Source organism: Mus caroli, unplaced genomic scaffold (assembly GCF_978045245.1).
Source record: "Mus caroli unplaced genomic scaffold, Mus_caroli_1 scaffold_16, whole genome shotgun sequence".
Taxonomy (NCBI): Eukaryota; Metazoa; Chordata; class Mammalia; order Rodentia; family Muridae; genus Mus; species Mus caroli.
Genome location: NW_028227271.1, coordinates 72,215,535 through 72,236,701, shown reverse-complemented (window position 1 = coordinate 72,236,701; position 21,167 = coordinate 72,215,535). Strand labels below are relative to the sequence as shown.

At 44.3% G+C, this 21,167-nt stretch overlaps 1 protein-coding gene, 1 long non-coding RNA gene and 1 other non-coding gene across 4 annotated transcripts in view; 1 reads left to right on the top strand and 2 right to left on the bottom strand.

Annotated features, from left to right (window-relative positions):
* Positions 1–2,237: 2,237 nt before the first annotated feature.
* On the bottom strand, positions 2,238–5,287 carry LOC147000794 (uncharacterized). Its single transcript, XR_015045649.1, has 2 exons — positions 5,015–5,287; positions 2,238–2,424 (listed from the first exon to the last, which is right to left on the bottom strand). It is a non-coding gene; the product is annotated as an uncharacterized LOC147000794 (long non-coding RNA).
* Positions 2,508–2,578, bottom strand: LOC115029503 (small nucleolar RNA SNORD123). The gene has a single exon (XR_003835071.1). It is a non-coding gene; the product is annotated as a small nucleolar RNA SNORD123 (small nucleolar RNA).
* A 176-nt stretch (positions 5,288–5,463) lies between the features above and the next one.
* Sema5a (semaphorin 5A) overlaps positions 5,464–21,167 on the top strand; it is a 460,555-nt gene continuing 444,851 nt past the window's right edge. Inside the window, exon 1 of one of the 2 annotated variants that reach the window (XM_021182965.3) lies at positions 5,464–5,929. The gene's annotated coding sequence lies outside the window, so the exon portion shown is untranslated. Of the gene's footprint in view, positions 5,930–5,985; positions 6,244–21,167 lie in introns of those variants that run through there. The other variant, XM_085832019.1, reaches the window with a different exon arrangement.

Here is a 21,167-nt window from a genome sequence, read left to right as displayed (position 1 = left end):
ATCTGAGGAAGGCAGTTTCTGGCAATTCTGGTTGTGTCTGCTGGCAATAAAGACTTGTCAGCATAGTGAGTCTTTCATGTTTAGTTCACCGACTCTGGAAGTCTCCTCACAGGCACGCCCACAGGTTGACTTTCTTAACCCTCACGTCTCTCCTCAAGGTTAAGAACACAGAGCTCCTGAGGTTGAAGAGTCCTTTTCACTATCATCCCTGGCTCCTGGCTTATATCCTGCTACAGAGCAAGATATTGCAAGCAATTCAGCTGTCACATGGAGTTCCAAGCAGAATCAGGCAGGAGAGGAAAGCAAAAACCATCTGTAAGCCACTGTCTGACAGACCCTCACCTAGTGTTCACCTTGCAGTCCCTAACTGAATAGCAGGGCTTCATCTGACTACAAGAAAGCCTGCTTGTTTGTTTGTTTTAAAGCCAGGCGTTTTGCAATTCAAATAAAATCAGGTCTGTGTCATTAAAGATGATGCTTGTCGTGGGAGTGATGCTGTTTGAGGAGCGATCACTGCTGTCAATGTGAGAGGAGGTGCTGGCATTTGCAAAGAGAGACACTGATATGCTGAGTTCAGGCAGAAGTAGAGGGGATGAGAAGGAAGGGCAGAAAGGAGTGTTGGCAGAGGGGCAGCAAGATCACAATAGGTTTTATTCCTTACATTGACTCAAGAAGACAAGTTCCCTTTGGCTTAAGTCTACAAACGCCCATTTTATTGAATTCAATGTCATTATGCTAAATTTAGTTGGTAAATATTGAAATAAACGAAAGGCAGGAAAACGGTGCTTCAAAATCTAAATACAATTCTTAGATGTACTTCTGGAAGTATTCATGTCACCTCAAAGCTCCATTTCTCAAAGACAGAGGAAGGTAGAAGACATTAGTTAATAAGTACAGAATATCTTTTTAAAAATAAGTACAGCCACTCTTTGCTTATAAACACCCAAGAAATATATGAGTCTCAATGTCAGAAAATAACTCCGAGGAAACCCTAAGGATACTCTGTCTTCATGCCAGAAGCCATCTGCCTTTCCTGAAGATATTCCAAGAGTCGTTTAAACTTAGCATTTTTCTTCTTCCCATTCCATATTTCTAAAAGACAACTTGAACTGCTTTGAGTGCACCCGTTTTATCTTAAGGAAATTAGGTTGCCAAAAAACCATATCTAGAAAACTAACCACACACACACACACACACACACACACACACACACACACACGATGAACCAAAACGCTTGTAGATTTCTAGAATGCTTTAATTTCTGGAAATGCAGGTTAAGTAAAATGTGACATCCTGATGGAAGCTTGAAGAGTCACTGACCATGTCAAGGAAGAAGAAAACTTTAGAAAGTGAACCCCACCCTGTTACAGAGCACAGGCTCATCTTCCAGTGTGTGTCTGGGTACATCCTGAAGATATTTACTGCTGAGGCCTGGACATTTAACTGAGCTCCTTCCTTGGATGTGGCCTTGAAGTGAAAGAATGCCATTCTTAGTGTGGGTTGAATTTGAAAGGTCACAGAAAAGCAGAACTCACTTGGGGTGGGTGAGGGTAGATCACTCTATGTCAACCATCAGGAATAACCAGGGACAGAGTCCATTGTCACATCTCTCTGGTCAGCCCTGGGAAGCCAAGCCAGACCCTAGACAAGACATTAGTCTGTAGAGAGGGCCATGCTTGAGGCTCCTTCACACATCCTAGCAGCCTAGAAATTTACCTTAAGGATGGAGCACCTGCACTTTGTATCATATCCAATTGTGCTCCTTTTTGTGGGTGTGAGATGACAGAGTCTAAGCTCCTACAGTGTTCTTTTAAAACACATCGAGTCCCCTTACCACCACTCAGGAAGAGGGCATTGAAGGCCAGGGAGATTTTTGGGGGCGGTGGGGCAAAGGAACAACCTTAAAGGGGCTTTGGTGAATCCTGAGAGACCACAGAAGGCACTGAAAGTCTGTGCAATCTGCATCTTTTCTAGTTTAAAAGCTGTCCTCTGTGACAACATCCATGATAGACATCATGGCGTAACCTGTAGCTGCAACTGTGGGTCTTCTGAGTACTACAGAGTACATAAAACCAAAGCAGCACGGAGCAATACTACAGAGACATCGAGCTTCCTTTCTCTGTGCCAGTGCATAGGCGTGGTAAAATGGGCAGGGTCAGACAATGTGGGAACCAGAGGGGAAAATAGACTATGGTTACTGTAACATATGCCAGGCTCATCTGCAGGAAAACACAATGTAAAGAGGCCAGCACTGGTTTTTTTCTTCTTTGTAATAACTGAGCAACAGTCTTGTTACATCTTATAGACCACAGTTAGGGAGTGTTCCCAGGAAAGCCAACTGTGGTCCACAGCTCTGTCTTCATGTCTCGCAGCCACGCTCTCTTCAGCTCCCCCCTGCTCCATTCTCTGGACTTTAGTCAGGTACTGGGAGGAAATATCAAGAAAAGACAAAATTGTTGTGTTAGTTCAAAGTCCTGTACTGCTTCATATTTCTGAACCGAATCTGTGGTGAGTCAGGAAATGGATGGCGTTTTTTCAAGTCACATGAATCAGCGCCCCAGAATTCATCATTTTCACCAATGGGTTTCTTTCACAGCTTTTCTCACTTTTGGCCCTGTACACAGGCCCACCTGAAGCAGTTGGTGGTGTTGGGGGGGGGATGGTGAAGTGGAGGGGTAGGGAAAGAAGAAGGGAGGGGGAGAATACTTTATCTTGATAACAACAAAACATTCTTGGTAAAATAACAAGCCCATTTAGTTAAAAATCTGAGGATTCAAGGTGCCTTTATCAAGGATTGCCTTCCAAAAGGGGAAAGCAGATTCTATTAGGAAAAGGAAATATTTCTAAATACGTAAAAACAATTGCATTTCAGAGTGCCTGCTCTGTGCTCAGCCTCAGATGTGCTTTATTGAGCAGCTTCTTTCTCCTTTGGTGCTTGTGGGTCAAGCTGCATGAGAACACGTGAGTGAGCTCAGAAAAGTTCACGAACTTTCTGCAAGTCAGCCGCACAATCAGTGTCCAGGGGTTCTCAGCCTTCCTAAGGCTGCAGCCCTTTAATACAGTTCCTCATGCTGTGGGGGCCACCATCATAAAATTATATCACTGCCACTTCATAACTGTAATTTTGCCGTTCTGAATCATAATGTAAACATCTCACATGCAGGATATCCGCTACGCGACCCCTGTGAAAGGGTCCTTCACCAGCCAAGAGGTTGTGACCTGCAGGTCAAGAACCACTTCTTTAGACCAAGAAAGCACTTTTGCTTCTTAGAGATTTGTAATTCATTATCAGGGATACATACTTTTAACAATGGTATAGTGTAGTCTGTAAATGGCAAAAATCAAACCTACATTCTGCCCCAGTCACACAAATAATTCACTTCATTTAGAGGGTGAAATTCTATGGGATAATCCTCACGGTAAACAGTGCTGATGCCTCCAAGCGAAGAGTGAGTTTCTTTGTCTGCTTGTAAGTTTATGAGATAAGTTATCCCTAGGTGGTCCCAGGCTGGCCTTGAAGTCTCAATCCTTCTGCCTTAGCCACCAGAGTACGTGGTGCACAGGTTTGATCTACCTCATCCCTTTCTTTCTTAAAAAGTATAATTAAAAAAAAAAAAGATGTGCTAATTGTTTTTATCAGTTGACATTGAGGAATAAGCACAAGAATGAGTGAAGTACATTTGAGTCTTAATTTGTCTTTCTTCACCCTGTTCTGCTCCACCCTGCCTTCCTGAAAGCTATAGGGTTCAAGGGTAAGGCTGAGGTCTTCCACTGTCAGCCCCTAGAAGGCCTCCTTCTCCCAAAAGTCTCCCAGGCTGCTGTGCCACGTAGGCAAGAGAAGGGGAGTGCTCAGAATGGCGCTAGTTCCCACCCACTTCTGAAACAGCAGGGAGAAGCAAAGGAAGCCTATTAACTTTTCCGGTCAAGATCTAGAAGCCAGGAGCTGCCACCCCAGAGCTGGAAGCCAGCCAAACATCTGTAGTAGATGTTTCCCAAAGAAGCCCTAGAAGACTTCTGCGTTGGGGCCATACTTTTCAGGCTCCACGATTCTAGACACAGCACACTCTGGGTTTGACATAGTCTCCAATGGACTCTTTCAGAAATGGTTTCACCTAACTCTTTCATTTGAAGGTGACAGAAACAACAAATTGGTGGCAACTTGTGCTTCTATTCACCTCCTCTTGAATCTCTGTGGTCCTGGATGAGCTGTGACACATTCCAGCTATTACCCGGTCCCTGTTTAGCACTATGGAACCCTCACAGATGCCCCGAACTGTCACCGGCGCCCCTATCCTCTACCAGGGCACATTTGCAACCTGCCAATACCAGGATGTGATTGTGGCAAACGGGAACATCCTTAGGTCTTGCAGCTAAGAAACTCATTGATGAGGTTCCTTATGCAAAAGCACCCGAGGCCACCAACAAGGCCCGACATGCGAGGAAAACCTGAAGACATAGTTCCTTTTCCCTATCCTGAGGGAAAAGGATCGCCAAGCATGGCTATAGGGGCAGGGATCCACGGTTTCTGACTTTATCCTGTAATTTTCCCTCTCCACAACCTTGTATGTTGTTTAGAACTTGGTGAGTTGATCACTTCCTTAGAAGGAGAACTGAACAACGCGTCAATAAAGCTGCCTTCCCAAGACATTTACTTTGTGTTCCAAGATAAACTTTTTGCCCCCATGCTCACTCAGTAAACTCCCAAGATACTTGCGGAGTGCCAATTAGCCCAGCTGTTTCTGTCCATGAGGTAACCCTCTCCTAATTCCCGTTAGGGCTACTTGGGAACCTCTTGCTTTATTTCCTTGGATGGCAGATTTATTCATTTCTCTGATCTATCCTTTTCAAGAAACTAGCTGAGAGCCTTGCCGGGCCCATCTCGCCTGTAAGAATCCGCGGCGAGCCCCTCACCACCCCCAAAGCACACCCCAGTCTTCTTATGATGACACAGAAGAACTGAATCTTAAACTTCCACCTTCTTCCCACCCGCGATCCGCCGGGGGCACGCACTTACCTGGAACTTAGGCAGGCCTAGCAGACGCCACGTCTCTGGTTTGGGTTGAACTGCCTCCAGCCCTTTATACAGCCCATCCTGCAAAGTAGCCACGTAGGAGCCACCGGGCAGGGGGCGGGTAGCCAAAGAAGGTCTCTTCCAGGAGAGGAAGGGAGTTCGAAAAAAGTCACCAGTTGGGTAAATTTGCACTCCGGTGGCACAAATAGAACTCCTGGGGTGTGTAGAGAGCCCCCTGGGGAGTGTTTGGGGGTCCCATCTCGGGAAGAGGCGGGGCTAGAGGAGGGGCCTGGGAAGGTCAGGGGTGGGTGGGGCGCTCAGTTTGCACGCGGGAGGGGCGGAGTAGGGGAGGTGCAGCGGAGGGGGCGGGGCGGGGGCGGGGCGAGGCGAGGCGGTTCTGTGCTCCCCGCCCCGAGCTCTGGGCCCGCTCACCCAGCGCTAGTCTACTCGCCGGGAAGGCGGCGTCAGCAGCGGCTGCTCACGCTGTGCCCACTCCCGCGCGCGCTGCGCTCCCGCCGCGGGTGGGCTCCTCAGCCCTTGGCTGGCGGTGGCCCCAGCCTTGCGGCGGCCTCTGTATCCCACCTTCCCACTGCGGGGGCGTCCCGGCACGTGCAATCCTTTTTTGGGGTGTTCTTGGTTCCCACGCGCAGCTACTAAGCAGAGGGTACCCAACTTTGCCACCTCACCGGTCGCCCTCTCTCGGCGCGAGCCTGTCCACTCAGCTGCACAACTGGAGACTCCGGCAGACGAGCTGGTCCCCAGCCTGCCGCGTTGCGAGAGGATAGCTCTGGAGAAGTGGCGGGGTGCAGTGGTGGCGGCTGCCTCGACTTCCCTCGTAGTGCACTGAAGAGGACCCTTGGAGCAGCTCCGGACCCCGGGGCGCTGGATGACTAGCAGGAGGAACGCGCCCCGCATCTGGTGAGCTCTCTCCCTGCAGAGTCCCTGAGTGTCATAGCTGAGACCCTGCACGTGTGAACTGGACTTGGGGCAGCACAGGTCCATTTGTGGGTGGTTTAAGTCTCTGGTAGGGTCACTCTGCAGACACCTGGGTAGGGACAACCTGGCAGAGGCGCGTGCAGGACTACCATCAAAGCGGGGGCGGTCGCAGTGGAGATAGTGCACGGGCTGGAAGTTTGTGTCTTAGCCTTTCCCTGCATACGAGCGTGGATTGAGAAGGTCCGGGTGTGTGACCGGTCAGTGGGCAAGCCTGCACCTCGGCCAGCACCTTTCAGGTACCCGTGGAGATCTGTGTGCGTAATCCGCGCTAGGCCAGGCTTGCTTGGTGGAATCTGGAACCGGGATTGGTGGTCGGAATTGCCACCGTACCCTGCACGGTGGACTAGGGGACATTTTCCTGCTCTCTGTACAGGGGCTCTGCGGTGTTCGTGAAAATCTGGGGTTAGTGGGACCAGGGCACAACTCCGCCAGGGTGTTTTGCAGAGGAAGACTAAGGCAGGGATGGCGAAGTCTGGGAATTCAGCAGGATGAGCTCCAATCGCAGAGCCCCGGTCTGCGGGCAGCCCAGCCGCACGCATTTCATACCCGGGTTCACGGTCTGGGGCCAGGAGAAGATCGGTGCTCAGGATGTTCCGAGGAACTGTTAGAGGGGAGTGATCTCCGGCTATCGCCCTTGGTACTGGGCCCAGAGCGGGTAGGTCCCGGTCCCGGTCCCCCTCACCTCCCGCCCCGGGCTTTGGCGGGAAGCGCTTTTACGTCCTTTTTTGTTGTTTGTACCTGGATGCGGTTGCCTTGAGTTGGGTTTTAACTTTCCTGCGCCTGCGGCGTCCCGGAGATTCCCGGCAGGGGGCGCCAAGAGCGAGCTTTCGGAGAGGATGTCACAGAGCTTGTTAGTGTTTTTGTCCTGGGCAAATGGGTCAGGGGTCCTAGGCAGCAGTAAAACACAGATTTTTGCTGTGATTTCACCTCAAAAGGAAAAGAGTTGAGAGAAGTGTTCTCTTTACCCCGGAGAGCTTTTAGCCTAGTTAAGCGACAGAAAAGTTGGACGGAAGCCGTCTATCTGGAAAGGTCTCTTCCTAAGACACATTCCTACCAACTCCTCAGGGTACACATTTTTCCCCATGACAATTGGACTTAACAATTGAAACTGCGCGAAGGTATAAGAGTTATGTGTAATACGGAGAGGAGATTCTGCTCCTGAGCAGCACATTGGTTAAAACACCGGGTGTTAAAATTAATGCAGTTTATTTATTTATATTTTTAAAAATAGCTGTGTGTCCAAGCTTGTCAAGAAGAGCCCTGTTTTTGAAGAGCAGATGTGTTATTAAATACAGAATTCGTCTTTTATAAAGAGACACAGAAAGATAAAACTAGCCCTTAATAGGAAACGTTTTAAATACCCAACTAGGGTTGCCGATTAATGTTGTTTTTCATCTTTTGAGAGAGGGAGGAGTTCCTCCCTTGGAGTAAAAAGTTCACAGTTTCACTTCAGGCTTAAGCAGACACCTTCTGTTGTAGATCATTGAAACTACTTTTCTTTCCTGTGTTTACTCCAAAAGAAGTGTGCATTTCTTTCTGCCCACTCACATTTCTTCTGCACGTTTGTTTTCCATGAAGAAGCAGTTCTAAGTGTATTGTTTGAAACACAGACTTCCTGCCGTGAGTTTATTGTAAAAACTTTTGAGATAGTGGCTCATCCAAGATGCTGACTGTTGTCGCAGTGTGTGCCCATTCAGCTGTGAAGTCCATGTACTGGTATCAGCTTTTATGCGGCTGTAGTCAATACATACTTTTCCTCACATGGGAAATAAGTGATCCTCATCATTTGATGCCTTTTAAGCCGCTGCTAACTTATTTGGTTGTCTTAATGGCAAACAGCTGCAGGATCCCTGCTGAGAGCAAAGACTTTGGTCTTCTGGGTAGGGAAGACTGTCTTGGACCAGAGGAAGTATTTTAAGGTGTTTAGAATCTGCTGAAAATAAGCTGGTATTTATTCCTCCTTGTGTCTGTCTCAAGTGACATCTTGGTCATGTCTGCAGAGATTGAAAGAGAGAAATGGAAGAGCACAGAGTAAAACTAGTTCACAACAATACAAGATGAATGCAAACATATTCCCACAACTTTACCATGACCCTAGGTTTTGTGGACCACAAGAAGTCCTTGTAGCTACTGGCTTCTCAGAGGAAATTCTTCTGTATCCTCAGTTTAGCCTCTTGCTGAGGGACAGTTGTTAAAAGCAACAAGCATTTCTCTGTGCTGTATGCTTCTTGCTCAAAATAGATGCCAGTTTCTTGGGAGGGGGGAGCTATATCAACTGCTACTCATGCCAGGCTATATCAAGAGCTACCTAGCCAAACCGTTGCATAGTTCCAATTAACTGGATAATGATTTTTATCTGTTTAACTGAATGTTGTTTTTATCATTAAGTCACTGAAACAGAGGCTTTCCAGCGATAAAATGCAGGAAAGTGGAGGAGGGATGGGTAGGGCTTTGCTAAGAGTCCAGCCAAGGGCATCAGGCATTCTGTTGGAAATATGAGTGAGCATGGACGCCAGGGTTTGCACATCAGAACCTGACCCTAAAGAAGAGGCTTGTGTTTCAGCCCATGCCATGTGCAGTGCAGAACAGATCCATTTGTTCACATTAACTCCTAGTAAAAAAGTAACCCATTTTTTTTAAAATGTAGAATTGAATAACCATTTGAGGAAACCATTTCTTCCTATATATTTGCTATAATTCTTGATTCTAAAATTATGCCAAATTAGTATGATAAAAGTGTATCTGAAATTGTTGCTATAGTTACCCAGACAAATTGCTTAGGATATAATTATAATACCAAGGTGACAAGTTTTTGTGTTTAATGTTCAATAATGTTTGAAACATAAATTACAGTGTCTAACAAATTGAATTACAGCAAGGTATCGAAGAAAGATGCCTCTACCTTTCTGCCCACCTGCACCTGCTTGCAAATCTTTATTTATATTCTGCAAAGTTAACTTTTCTGGACTTCCCAGATGAGTGAGTGTACGTCATTCTAAGTAGTTTACAGTGTCTGTGCTGTTGTCTGCAATACGGAGATTTTCATAGATGCTCCTCAAGTACTTTCTAAATTAAGATGTAAAAGTCTAGTTAAAATTACTATTTTTTTTAAAACTCTACTATCCTGCAGCCATCATCTGACATAGATAGTGTCTCTGCTGTTTGTAGTTTTGTAGTTCCCATAGATTAGCATAAGAGCATCACAGAGATGAATATAAGGCATGAACACCAGCTCTTTGGGATATAGCTTTTTTTTGGCATTTACATTTTTACTACATGGTGTGTGTGTGTTTGTGTGTGTGTGTGTGTGTTGAATATGACACAGTATAAAGGTCACATGACAGTTGTGTGTCTGTCCTTCCAATATGTATTTGAGAGCCAAGTTTGGGTCACTAGGTTTGGTAGAAAGTACTTAACCAACTGTACCATTCCAAGAAAAGAGAGGGGAACAGAAACTAATCTTAGGATCTCTTCAAAGTTTCTGTCCTCAGTAAGTCTGTCCAAAACACTATTTGGTTCGGAGTTTAAGCAAGCTGGAACACAACAGACAAAAAGCTCGATCCAAGAGAAGATATCGAGTCCTAAGTCATTTACTTTATGGCCGCACCGATAGCGACACAATTAGTCCGTGCCTTGGTGCTTTGTGGAAGATCCTAGAACTAGGAAACCCGGCCTCTGTGTCACAAGGTAGTTTGAAGCCATAGGACTTCAAAGATGAAGTTGTATGTCACCTGGGGCATGTCACTAAAAACATGGTCAATACAGCACGGGACTCAAACAGTCAGAATATTCTGCCCAAAGTATGGCTGTCTTCTTCTCTTTCCTTCTTTGGTCCAAAATTTATGGTTGTTTGACAAGAGCGAAGATGAGCGTACTTTATTCCCACGCTGGAGTTCTCAAATGTTTTCAAACACGCTCAGTATTGAACGTGGAAAAGTGACTCAATTACTACTCTTTCTTTGTGTGTTTTGGGACTAGCTTTCTGATTAACAATGAATAAGAAACGATTTCACAAGAAAATACCTTTGTTAAAGGATGAGTTTCTTTTATATTTGTCCATAAGCCCACCTGGCTTTTATCTCCCAGTCTTTCATTCCTTTTCGTTTTGTCTCTGCATTTCTGTGGAATTGGCTGACCTGGAGTTCAAGTCAAGTGACGAGGAAGCACACAGCGGAACAATTTTACTTTGCTTTGCATTTTTTATGTTCATCTGAGAGTAAATCCCATTACTTCACTGGGTAATTCAATTACAGATATATATGATAAATAGCCAGTCAAGTGATACTATCAGCAGCCGGCACTATTGGAGAAATAATACTGTATTTGCTGAGATGTAAGATTTAAAAAAAAAAAAAAGTTGTACACAGGTGACAGCTAGAGTTGTACAAGGACAACTTGGTCACAGGCTGTGGCGTCCCAAACTCATTTAGTTCACATTCACTCAGTGCCTGGCAATAATGCACAATACACCCATGCAAAGAAAAGCAGTCAAAGACAATGAGGAGGATGATTCTGCAAAGCACTTTCTTCTACTTTGCCCGCATTTGCCAAACAGCCACTGCTTCCCTAAGACTTCCCTGAATCACGGGAGAGAGTTGTGCCGCACAAGCTCTGCCCAAGCACAGTTCCACACAGGGGAAAATCCCTTCTGTAAAAACGGGCAGACAGACCAAAAGCCAGAGCTGCTTTATATGGTACAGGAGAGGGTCCCCAAAGCTGTTTCTCTCATGAAGGATGCCTAGTCAGAGTGTACTGGCTAGTTTTGTGTCAACTTGACACAGCTGGAGTTATCACAGAGAAAGGAGCTTCAGTTGAGGAAATGCCTCCATGAGATCCAACTGTAAGGCATTTTCTCAATTAGTGATCAAAGGGGAAAGGCCCCTTGTGTGTGGGACCATCTCTGGGCTGGTAGTCTTGGGTTCTATAAGAGAGCAGGCTGAGCAAGCCAGGGGAAGCAAACCAGTAATGAACATCCCTCCATGGCTTCTGCATCAGCTCCTGCTTTCTGACCTACTTGAGTTCCAGTCCTCACTTCCTTTGGTGATGAACAGCAACATGGAAGTGTAAGTTGAATAAACCCTTTCCTCTCTAAATTGCTTCTTGGTCATGATGTTTGTGCAGGACTAGAAACCCTGACTAAGACAGGGAGTTTGCACTGTAGCATCCTGAAGCCAAATGGATTTTAGGAACACAACTGATTTCCGTTTTTATTTTAGAGAGCTAAGATTCAAATTTTCTGTGCTGATCGTAATGTTAAGGAAGTCATGATGTTAAGAAAGTCGTAATGAGTAGCATACAGCAAAAGTGAATAATTACATTTAAAAAAAAGAGAAAGTTGCTGTGGATGATAGACTTCGTTGGTCTAGCCAAGGCTATAATTCAGTCATCATTCATCCTGGTTGGCCCTTATGTGTCAGCCAACCAGGATTTGCTTAAACTGTCTTGTCACTTAAATCCTTGCACTTTCTAGCCACATGCTTGACTTTAGAGGGAATCCCAGAGTGCATGGTTTAGGGAAGCAATTTGCCCGATTGGGAAATGGAGTAGGAGAAGCTTCAACTTTAATTTGGGGTTTGCTGGCAACACTGTGCTTCTGAAAGACTGGCTCACCTCCTCTGATGGAGAGTGGTGGTGAGGAAATGCCTGGCTAGAGAATCTGGCAACGGGCAATGAGTGGCATAGGTGGGAGCAGGTAGCATCCCATGTGGCTTGTAGATGAAGGCAGCAGCTTTAAGAGGGGTCAGCAGGGTGGTTGAACATCCAGACAGACTTGGAAATGGCCAAGCACCATGCTGGGTGAGACCCCCCACATCCACATTGGTTATAGACAACCTTTGGAGAGCTCATCTCCAAAAATGGTAAATGGAGAGGGAGATGGGAAGCCAGCGAGGCTCCTCAGCAGGAGTGGCCTGGTGGTTGCTTACCAAGTGGGGCCTTACAAAGGACAGTGCAAAACACAATGTTAGGTGAGCTTATGTTCTGGAGAAACTGCATGAGGACACAGGAAAGAGGTCCCAGGATTCAGAGGCACCTATAGAGCTATATAAGCTTGCCTGTATGTTTGCCCACTTCATGTCCACCATCTATCACAGTCTGTCCCTTACATGCAGTCTGGGTTCATAGGCCTGGGCTCTGTCAGAGGAATAGTGAAGGTGGACCTGGCTGGCTATAAGACCACATGGCTCTATAACCTGTTAATTGTTACCCCTGCCCCTGTGGCCTGCTGCCTGTTTCTAGCAGCCTGGTTGTGGCATTCCTCCTGGGAATGTCTTTGTTGTGTTTTCCGTGTGAGGCTTTCTGCCTTTGCGTCTGACTGTCCTGAGGTCCTTACTCATGCATGCCTCCTTCAGAAGGAGTCTCCAAATATACCGCCTAAAACATATCCTCTCCCATTCCCTTCCCTCAGCCGCCTTAATTTACTTTCTCATTTTCTGTATGTTGCATTGTCCATGTGTTGTGTATGACTCTTTATCAATTGCACCAATGGAGAGTGAAAACCTAAGAGATGCTTGAGATTTCTTTGTTTACATCTGTGTCCTGCAGAGTCCCTAGAATGGTATTTGGCATTCATGGGACCCTCAGGCTGCCATGGGTCAGTGAATGAATGAGTAAATACATTTATACACTAAACACACACTATTGACTACAGAAGAGCATTGGCCACATATGACCTTGGCTTACTTAGACAACACTATTTTTTTTTTTCAGGTAACATGAATGGTGAGCAGTGTCTACATTCTTCATGGGAAGAAAAACAATGTTCCCATAAGCTCAAATTGATTCATGATCACAGTCTTGGAATACATTGTTGTTTGAAAGCCAAGAACCAGGAGGACTGTGCACTCCATATATTCTAATATATGCTAATTATAGATTAAGTAGGTACTTGGTAAATGAATCGATGACCTTGCTTGGATTTGAATTAGTATAAAACACTTTGTGTGTATTAAGACCTAAAAAAGTGAAATGCTAGGATGTTATTTGCTTATTTAAAAACACTTCCCACCCACACAAAGTTCCAGGGAACAAATTGTATCCTCATTACATATTTTCACACATTATGACTTCAGAATATTTTAGAAATATGCCAGGCTTTTTCATTTCGTTTCTGAGATCAGGCCAGTAAGTCTTGCCATTTAGTTGGATGTATATATTTAATAAGCTGCAGCAGGCAAGTGGCTAAACACGTTTATTTCTGTGTTGTGGGTTCTGCTCAGCAATGACCTGACAGAGCTCTTGATGTATGCTGTAATAGGTGTGAGCCTCAAAACATGGAGCTGGGTGAAGGAAGCCAACCACAGAATATCACACATTGTTTGATTCCATTTATAGAAACTTCTAGAAGAGGCAAAACTATAAAGATGGAAAGTGGATAAGTGATTGCCTAAGGCTAACAGTGAGGACTGGAAGGGAGACAAATGGGCAGGCATGTCTCTTTTGGAAAATGATGGTGTCTAATCCTAGGTTGTGGAGCTGGTCACCCACATGTGCATTTACTCAAATTTGCTGACTTGAACACTTACAGTGAGTCAGTTTCATAGCATGTAACATACCTCAATAATATAGTTATAAATGGAAATCTGGGGCATAATTTCTAAAGTTGGAGTGCTGGCAGTCTAAACATAGTTCCTGCTACATTTACTGGGGGTTTTATTCTGTGTTTCAATACATTTTTATAGAGTTAGTGTCAAGGCTACTGGGCTCCAAGATGTACGAAGTTTGTTTGATGCAAAGAACTTCCTTCTTTGTGGCATTGTGGTTTCTGTTAGGAATGGAGGTAAACTCAGGAATACAGGTAAACACATGGGGCCATATAACCATGTCAAACAATTAGCTAAACTCATCATTGAACCTATCTACTCTGGGAAAGACTGGTGATCCTGCTGGTCCAGCTGTTTTGTGGGCATGGCTTAAAAGAACACAGTGGACAATACAGACTCACATGTTTCATTGGAGCCTCCATCAAGGTCTGTAACTGACATGGCAAAGTTTCTTCACTAGGTGAAGATGCTTTCCTCTGACAGGTCAAGGACACTATGTGTAAGCCTACTTCTGCATTTCTGAACTTTAAACTAGCAATATGGCTGCTCTGGCAAGGGGTCACATTCAAAGACCTTCTAGGTCAGTATGCTTTGGCTGGAATACAGACAAACCTTTGATCCCTGTGGCTAGAATAAAGACACATCCTTAGTACATACCTTTAATCCCAAACAATGTAGGTAAGGTTAGTTTGTAGAAGGAAGCAGCCTTGTTTGAAAGTGATATCTAATTGACTGGCAGACAAAATGATGAATCAGAGAAAGATTTGACAGAATGAGTTGGAGATAGGATATACCCAACTCTCACGAGAACACAGGAGAGAGAGAGAGAGAGAGAGAGAGAGAGAGAGAGAGAGAGAGAGAGAGAGAGTTAGTTTTATTGGGATAGTTTTACAGAGACAGGCTCTAGGTGAAGACAGAATGAACTGGAGAATAAGGAACCAGAAGATTAGAACAGATTGCCAGAGTTAGTTTGAGGCCAAGAAGAGCAATGCAATTCAGTGAGAAGCTGAGAGAAACCAGATTGAATCAGTCAGCTTGGAGAGGAATTTGAGCTGGAACAATTGAGTTGAACCACCTAGCCTGAGTTCAGAAAAAACTAGGAAGGGCAAACTTATTCAGCAGTAAGCCTCCAAGATGACAACAGCATCTGGCAAATAAAAGCTACCTTTACACTGACACTAGTTGTCATTTACTTCAACTGCTTCGTGAGGCAGACAACTGTTTTCTTCCTGTGACAGGGTCTTGTTATATGGCCCAGTAGCAGGTATCTTTCACTAGCCACAGCTAAAAGACAAAGCACAAGATCTTATATTGTTTTGCACTTTCATTTTCTCCATTTGTCCTTCCCTTCCTCCCTTCTTATTCTTATTTTTTTCATAGGGTCCTGGCTGTGTTGCCCAGGATGTCTCAAACTCCTAACTGAAGCAGGGCTCCCACTTGAATGTCCTTAGGTGAAGAGCCTCATGCCTGTTTAGAAGACAGGTTTTAAAAATGCTCCAAGCCTGCCCATATTTTATTTTTTTAGGTGTCATAGAGACATGTCTAGCTCTTTCTACTCTATTTCCCCCTGTTTTGACACTTTTTTTTTTTTGGTTAAAGTGTAATGCTGCAAATAGGGTCTGGGTTGAAATACATGTGAAATGTCTGTAATTTGCTTCCTCTGCTACTGTCTCTCAGGGAGCGAGTTTGGCCCTCTCCTATTGTTTATTGAGACTTCCATCTGTCTACTGCCTTAAAACCTCCCATGCCTCCTGCCACAGTCTTGCTCAGATCTCCAGTGGGCACCTTGCTTTCCCCACACCAGTTGGCTTCCACATGGTGACTTTCTGTGAAAGTGTTTACTTTGGCTTAGGCAGTTGGTACCAAGAACACCTTGTGTGGCTTTTGGCATCTGGCATTGGATGGCTGACCTTCTAGCTTTTGTAGACACCTCTTCATTAGTATGGGAACCTTTTTTTTTTTTTTTTTTTTTAGCTCTGTGATGGTGCAGGGGACAGCACTACATTTCTTCAACTCCCCCCCTCCCCATTTTGTTAGTACCTGCAGTTGTCGGGAAGTTGAAATGGGCAATTGAGATTCAATTACAACATTTATATAGAGTTTCCGGAGTTTATTTCTCACTGGCTTATTCTGAATTTGTCCCTCTCAAATAAGTTTATGCAATCTAAGGCAACTTAACATTTATAACCAGGCCACACTTTGTATTGCCAGTCCTGACTTAATGTTGCCCATGGTGAGTGGTAAGGAGTTATTGGTGACGCTTTTTCCTTTATTTGTGCCTGTTTGATAGTTTCAAGGATCAGTAGAATATAGCCACCATTTTTCTTGTTTGGTTTTGTTTTCTTTTATTTGTGATGAGGCAGTGTTCTCTAGATTTTCAAGGGAACTGGTTAATGGTTTGACTAAGGGTGACATGGTCAGAGAACATGTTGCCAAGACTTCTAGGTACAGAGTCAACAAATTATGAGGTTTTCTCTTGTTTCTAAATTTCTAGAGTAGTCATTGACTTGCTGTGGTTCAGATAGCTTGAGTTGACCAAATGATGTATTATGTGCAGTGAGATATGGAGATGCTGTTCTGGCCAGGGATAGTATTCTTACCTTTGAAAGTATTTACTTTTTCCAGCCATTTACTTTCCTAGAAAGCATCTAAGATCTCACATCAAATATTGACTTTGGAACACTAGCAGATGTGTAGGATCCTCTGTTAACATTTGAAAAGACCCTGGATATTATAAATTCATTTTCTTTTATCAGTAGACACCTTCTTCCCACTATTTTCTAGAGTTTATAGTTGGGTAATTTTGTTTGTTTGTTTGTTTTTCGAGACAGGGTTTCTCTGTGTAGCCTGGCTGTCCTGGAACTCACTTTGTAGACCAGGCTGGCCTTGAACTCAGAAATCCGCCTGCCTCTGCCTCCCGACTGCTGGGATTAAAGGCATGCTCTACCACGCCTGGCTATAGTTGGGTAATCTTGAACTGGGGATGTAGCTCAGTTGGCAGACTATTTCGCTAATGTGTATCATGCACCAGGATTCCATCACGGGCACTGGCACTGCTCAAACTGAGAGTGATGGCATATGCCTATAGTTCCCGCATTCCAGAGGTGAAAGCAGAAGGTTAGAAGCGTCTTGACTGCATGGCAGAAGGTTAGAAGCATCTTGACTGCATAGCAGGTTGGAGGCCAGCTTGGGCTACAAGAGATCCCGTCACATCCTGACACAGGAGATCTTTTTCATATGTCAACAAAGGAAAACTCTTAACTCAGATCTAGGAGTTAAAGGCAGACATTTATCCATTTAAGTTTAATGTCTCCAAGCCACCAACAGTGGCTCTCAACCTTCCTCATGCTGTGACCCTTTAATGCTGTTCCTCATGTTGTGGTGACTCCCAACAATGAAATTATTTTGTTGCTACTTCATAACTGTAAGTTTGCAGCTGTTAGGAATCATAAACTACCTGATATGCAGGATATCTGATATGTGACCCCCTGAAAGGATCATTCGACCTCCAAAAGAGTTACAGGTTGAGGAACACTGCCCTACATAGAATATAAAAATTATATTTTCCAGTCAATGAGCTTAGTTTTTCAGAGATTAATCCTTATATTCTTTAACAGCATACCTCCCCTATCAGTATGATAAGGTGACCTCTGTTCACCCTTCAGTCTTTTGTGTATGTATGGGCATGTGGAGTGTGTGTGTGTTCTCTTTGTACATATATATGTACATACATATATTTCTGCATGTGTAGGCATGTGAAGTGTGTGTGTGTTCTCTTTGTACATATATATGTACATACATATATTTCTGCATGTGTAGGCATGTGGAGTGTCTGTGTGTTTTCTCCATATAATTCTATGTTATACATTTCTGTGTGTATATGTGTTTGTTTTGTGCACACCAATACATGTGTGTGCCTGTGGAGGTCAGAAATCAAACTCAATCACATATTGCTCCTCATGATAGAACTTGTTATTCGAGAGCCATCTTTACCTTCCCAGGGCTGGCATTACAATGTCAAACCACAAGCCACTACCTGCAGCTTTTTTTTTTTTTTTTTGTATGAACTCTGGGCATTGAGCTCAGATCTGCAGGATTTTGAAGCAAGCACTTCAGCTTACTGAGCCATCTTCCCGGCCCTCAGTCAGTCTTTACCTCATCATGCCCCATCTTCACTGGAAAAGCCGGTATCAGTCATCTTCTTTTCCCCAACTATGCAGAAGGGGGTTTGCTGGATCAACTGACCCAGGTTTGTCAGAGTCAGTGGATCTGGGAGCTGCTACAGCTGATGTGACAACAAGCTATCCCTTCGTGTTCTCCTCAGTCTTGATCCTGGACTGTTTTCTGTCAACACATCCAGAGTCCATTACTGGCACGACAGGAACACAGTGGCTGTTGAGCCCCATTTGTGTCCCACATGCTGTGTTGCCTAGCTGGGAAGGACAAATGTGTTCTCGGGGTCACATTCTCTTTGCTTGCTGCAGAGTGATGGAAACCCCACTCCAGCCCGTTTCCTCACAAAGCTCCGTGTGGCTGGACTGTGTGCACCCCCACCTCCAGTCAATCATCCTTTCGCTTCTGGTCATACCACGTAAAGCTAGACTGGTAGTTGATGTCAAATGTTCTCCTCTCTACCTACAGGCCCCAAATTTCGTCCAGTGCACAGCTAAACCATTGACTGCATACTGCTTTTTATATCCGAGAATGTGCCCGTGAATGCGAGCTGTGCAGTGGTCCTGAGGGTGGGCTGGGAGTGGAGTTCAGAGGTCTGGGAGGGGGAGGAGTCTGAACAGAGTTGTACAAGTCCAGACGGCATATTTTGGTTGTTGCAGTTTCCAAGTCTGCTCTGAAGTCAGGCCCAGAGCCAAATTTACTCTCTGTCTGCCAGCAGTGATGGAATTCCTCGGTCCCATCACCAGCTTGTGAAGAGAAATCATTCAGGAAAGAGTGAGCTGGCAAGGAAGAGTCTCGGAGATTCATTCACTTGAAAGCCTACGCCTGCCTGCAAATGGTATTTAACTTGAGCAGTTCCTCCAGGGCCACCTGCTGAGTTTCCATCTCCTGGAGGTTTATTTTGGTACTTGGGAAAGCCAGGGAAGGACTTGCAGTGGGGAATATACTGGACACATCTGAAAGGCAAGACTTAGCAGAAAGTCTTTTAGGGATTCAAACTCACTAAAACTTCACGGAGTTGGAGCACTGTTAGTCCGGTTTCCATTACCTTAATGTAATATACAAGACTGGGTAACTTAGTAATAAAAGGGGTTATGGTTCTAGAGATAGAAGGATGTGTCACCAGGGTGGTTTGGCACTAATGAGAACCTTATGATGGGTAGTATCATAATGGTGGAAGAAATTAGACAGAAAGTTGCAGCCTTGGGAGGAGCTAACAGAAACCTCCATCTCTTAAAAATCCTGCTTCCTTCACATCACCACATACCACATGGAAGTTCAGGCTACTTCATCCCATTCTTGCCTGGTGTTTAGTTTCTGCAACTGTAAACAGGATAAATTAAGGCATCATGGTGCTGTACCCCAATAATAAAACATCTAGAAGACATTTCTTAAAGGAACAGATACACATTTTTCACTATTTCTTAAATGTATATGTAAGGAGATTAATGGTTTGAATTTGGACCAAGGGTAGAGAGGACATTGACTTCCCTGGTTTGTAGAGAATATATCCTGAAATTCTGATGGCAGGAGGCATTTCTGTGTGTTGATATCATATGGAAAAAAGAAGATGTTTTCATGTAGATTGTAATAGAAAACATATACTTCAGGTGCACACTTTGGGGTCCCAGTTCTGGTTGGTGAAGAGGAGCAGGAGAGACTGGAACACAGAACACCTGACAGGTGGTCTTCATTTGATCTGTGTGAATGACTGCCTTGAGAATATCCTAGAAACACACACACACACACACACTCACTCACAATTTTTCCTCATTGTATCTAAATTCCTTGTTCTGTTTTCCTACTAGGAAAAGAATCAGGCTCTCCAAGTGGTCATATCATACTGAAATCTAGTGAGGTGTGCTCTGGCTTCACAGTTCTCTCTGGTGACACCCAGTACCATTGGCTTCCTTTCCTTTTCCACCTTCATTGAGCTTGCTTACTTGGTAGCATGGGTAGGTCAATGCGGGAAGGCCTTGTGAAGCAAAGAATCTCCCATGTTAGGAAGCTCCTCCATGCAGACAATATCCATCTCATCTCTCTTCCTAGAAAGTTAAATAAATCTGTGCTGCACACACTGCCTTTTTCTGTCCTTGCTTCCCAAGCAGATAAAGAAATAATTGCAGCTTGAATATTTCTACCCATTTGTGATCCCATTATTTGCAGAAGAGCCAGGATGCATCACTACCCAGTTTGGCACCTAGTTCTGGAATATTGGCAGCCTCTTTCTTAGAGTGGCTCCATTGTGTCCCGTAAAATAAGGTTGCAATTTCACCCTCAATCCCCAGCCAAAAGCACCTTTAATTAGTGGTGGCAATACACATGATTTAACAGTATTAAGATTTGCTTTAAGTATCTTTCAATGATCTTTGGGCATTTTGTGTTTTAATTAAAGTATACATTCCCTGAAGAGTTAGCCTTTGGGGCCAATCTTTGGGCCTTGAGGTTGCAAAAGACAATCCTTAATGGAAGAATTAGGGTTGGAATTGAAGGCATGGCAGATTGTCATTAAGAGACTTAGACAGAGGGGTAATTAGCACATTGTTCATGGTAGGGACTTCTGAGAGGCCCTGGAGGCCAAGTGTCCTTGGGTTCTTCCTTAATTGCGCTTTTGAATGAGCAAGAAGTTGGCTACTGGGTTTAATTAAGCCTGAGGGGCTAGCCTTATAAAAACAAGTCTGATGCATACTAGGAAAGGCTGCTTTCTGCATAGCCTATAGGGTTACATAGTTTATCTTTGTTCCTCTTCTTTAACCAGCTACTAGGATTGACTTCAGTCAGCTGGCTGTTTGGCCTGATAATTGTAGCATGACCCAAACACATTACAGTTGATGTTAAGTATTTTAAAATCCTGGGGTAAAGGGAGCATTAGTGCCACATAAATTGATCTTTTCTTTGCAGACATATGCAAAACTAAAAATATAGATGCACTTAAATAAAAGAGCCTGGGATACAGTTAGGGACTGGTAGACAGCTGATGGAATATGTCAATGTTTGAAATCCATGTTTGTCCTTCTGAGCAATTGGAAGTTTGTTAGCTGTCTAACTTCATTAATTAATTAAATTTATTTAACCCAAGGCACTGCCTTTCAGTAGTTAGAGACTCAAGGAGTATGTGAATTTGTATTACTTCAGAGTAAGACCTCAGCTGTATAACATCCTCTGCTTACAAATACAGACATTAAATCCTATGTTAATAATTATAACTCCTAAATGAGGCGTCCATTAAAAAATAACCCGTGGAAGGTCCCTCAGACCTCCTTAAAGAATTCTTCCCTGCATTCCAGATATGTCACATAATTTGTAACTAGAAGCACATCTGCTGATCTCACAGGAGGTTGAAGTGTTTTGAGGTTAGCTGGGCTACTTTCATCAGATTCAAATGTATTCTGAGCTGGACGGTTTCCAATGATCCAAAATTAGTAATGGCAGCTTAGACATCACAG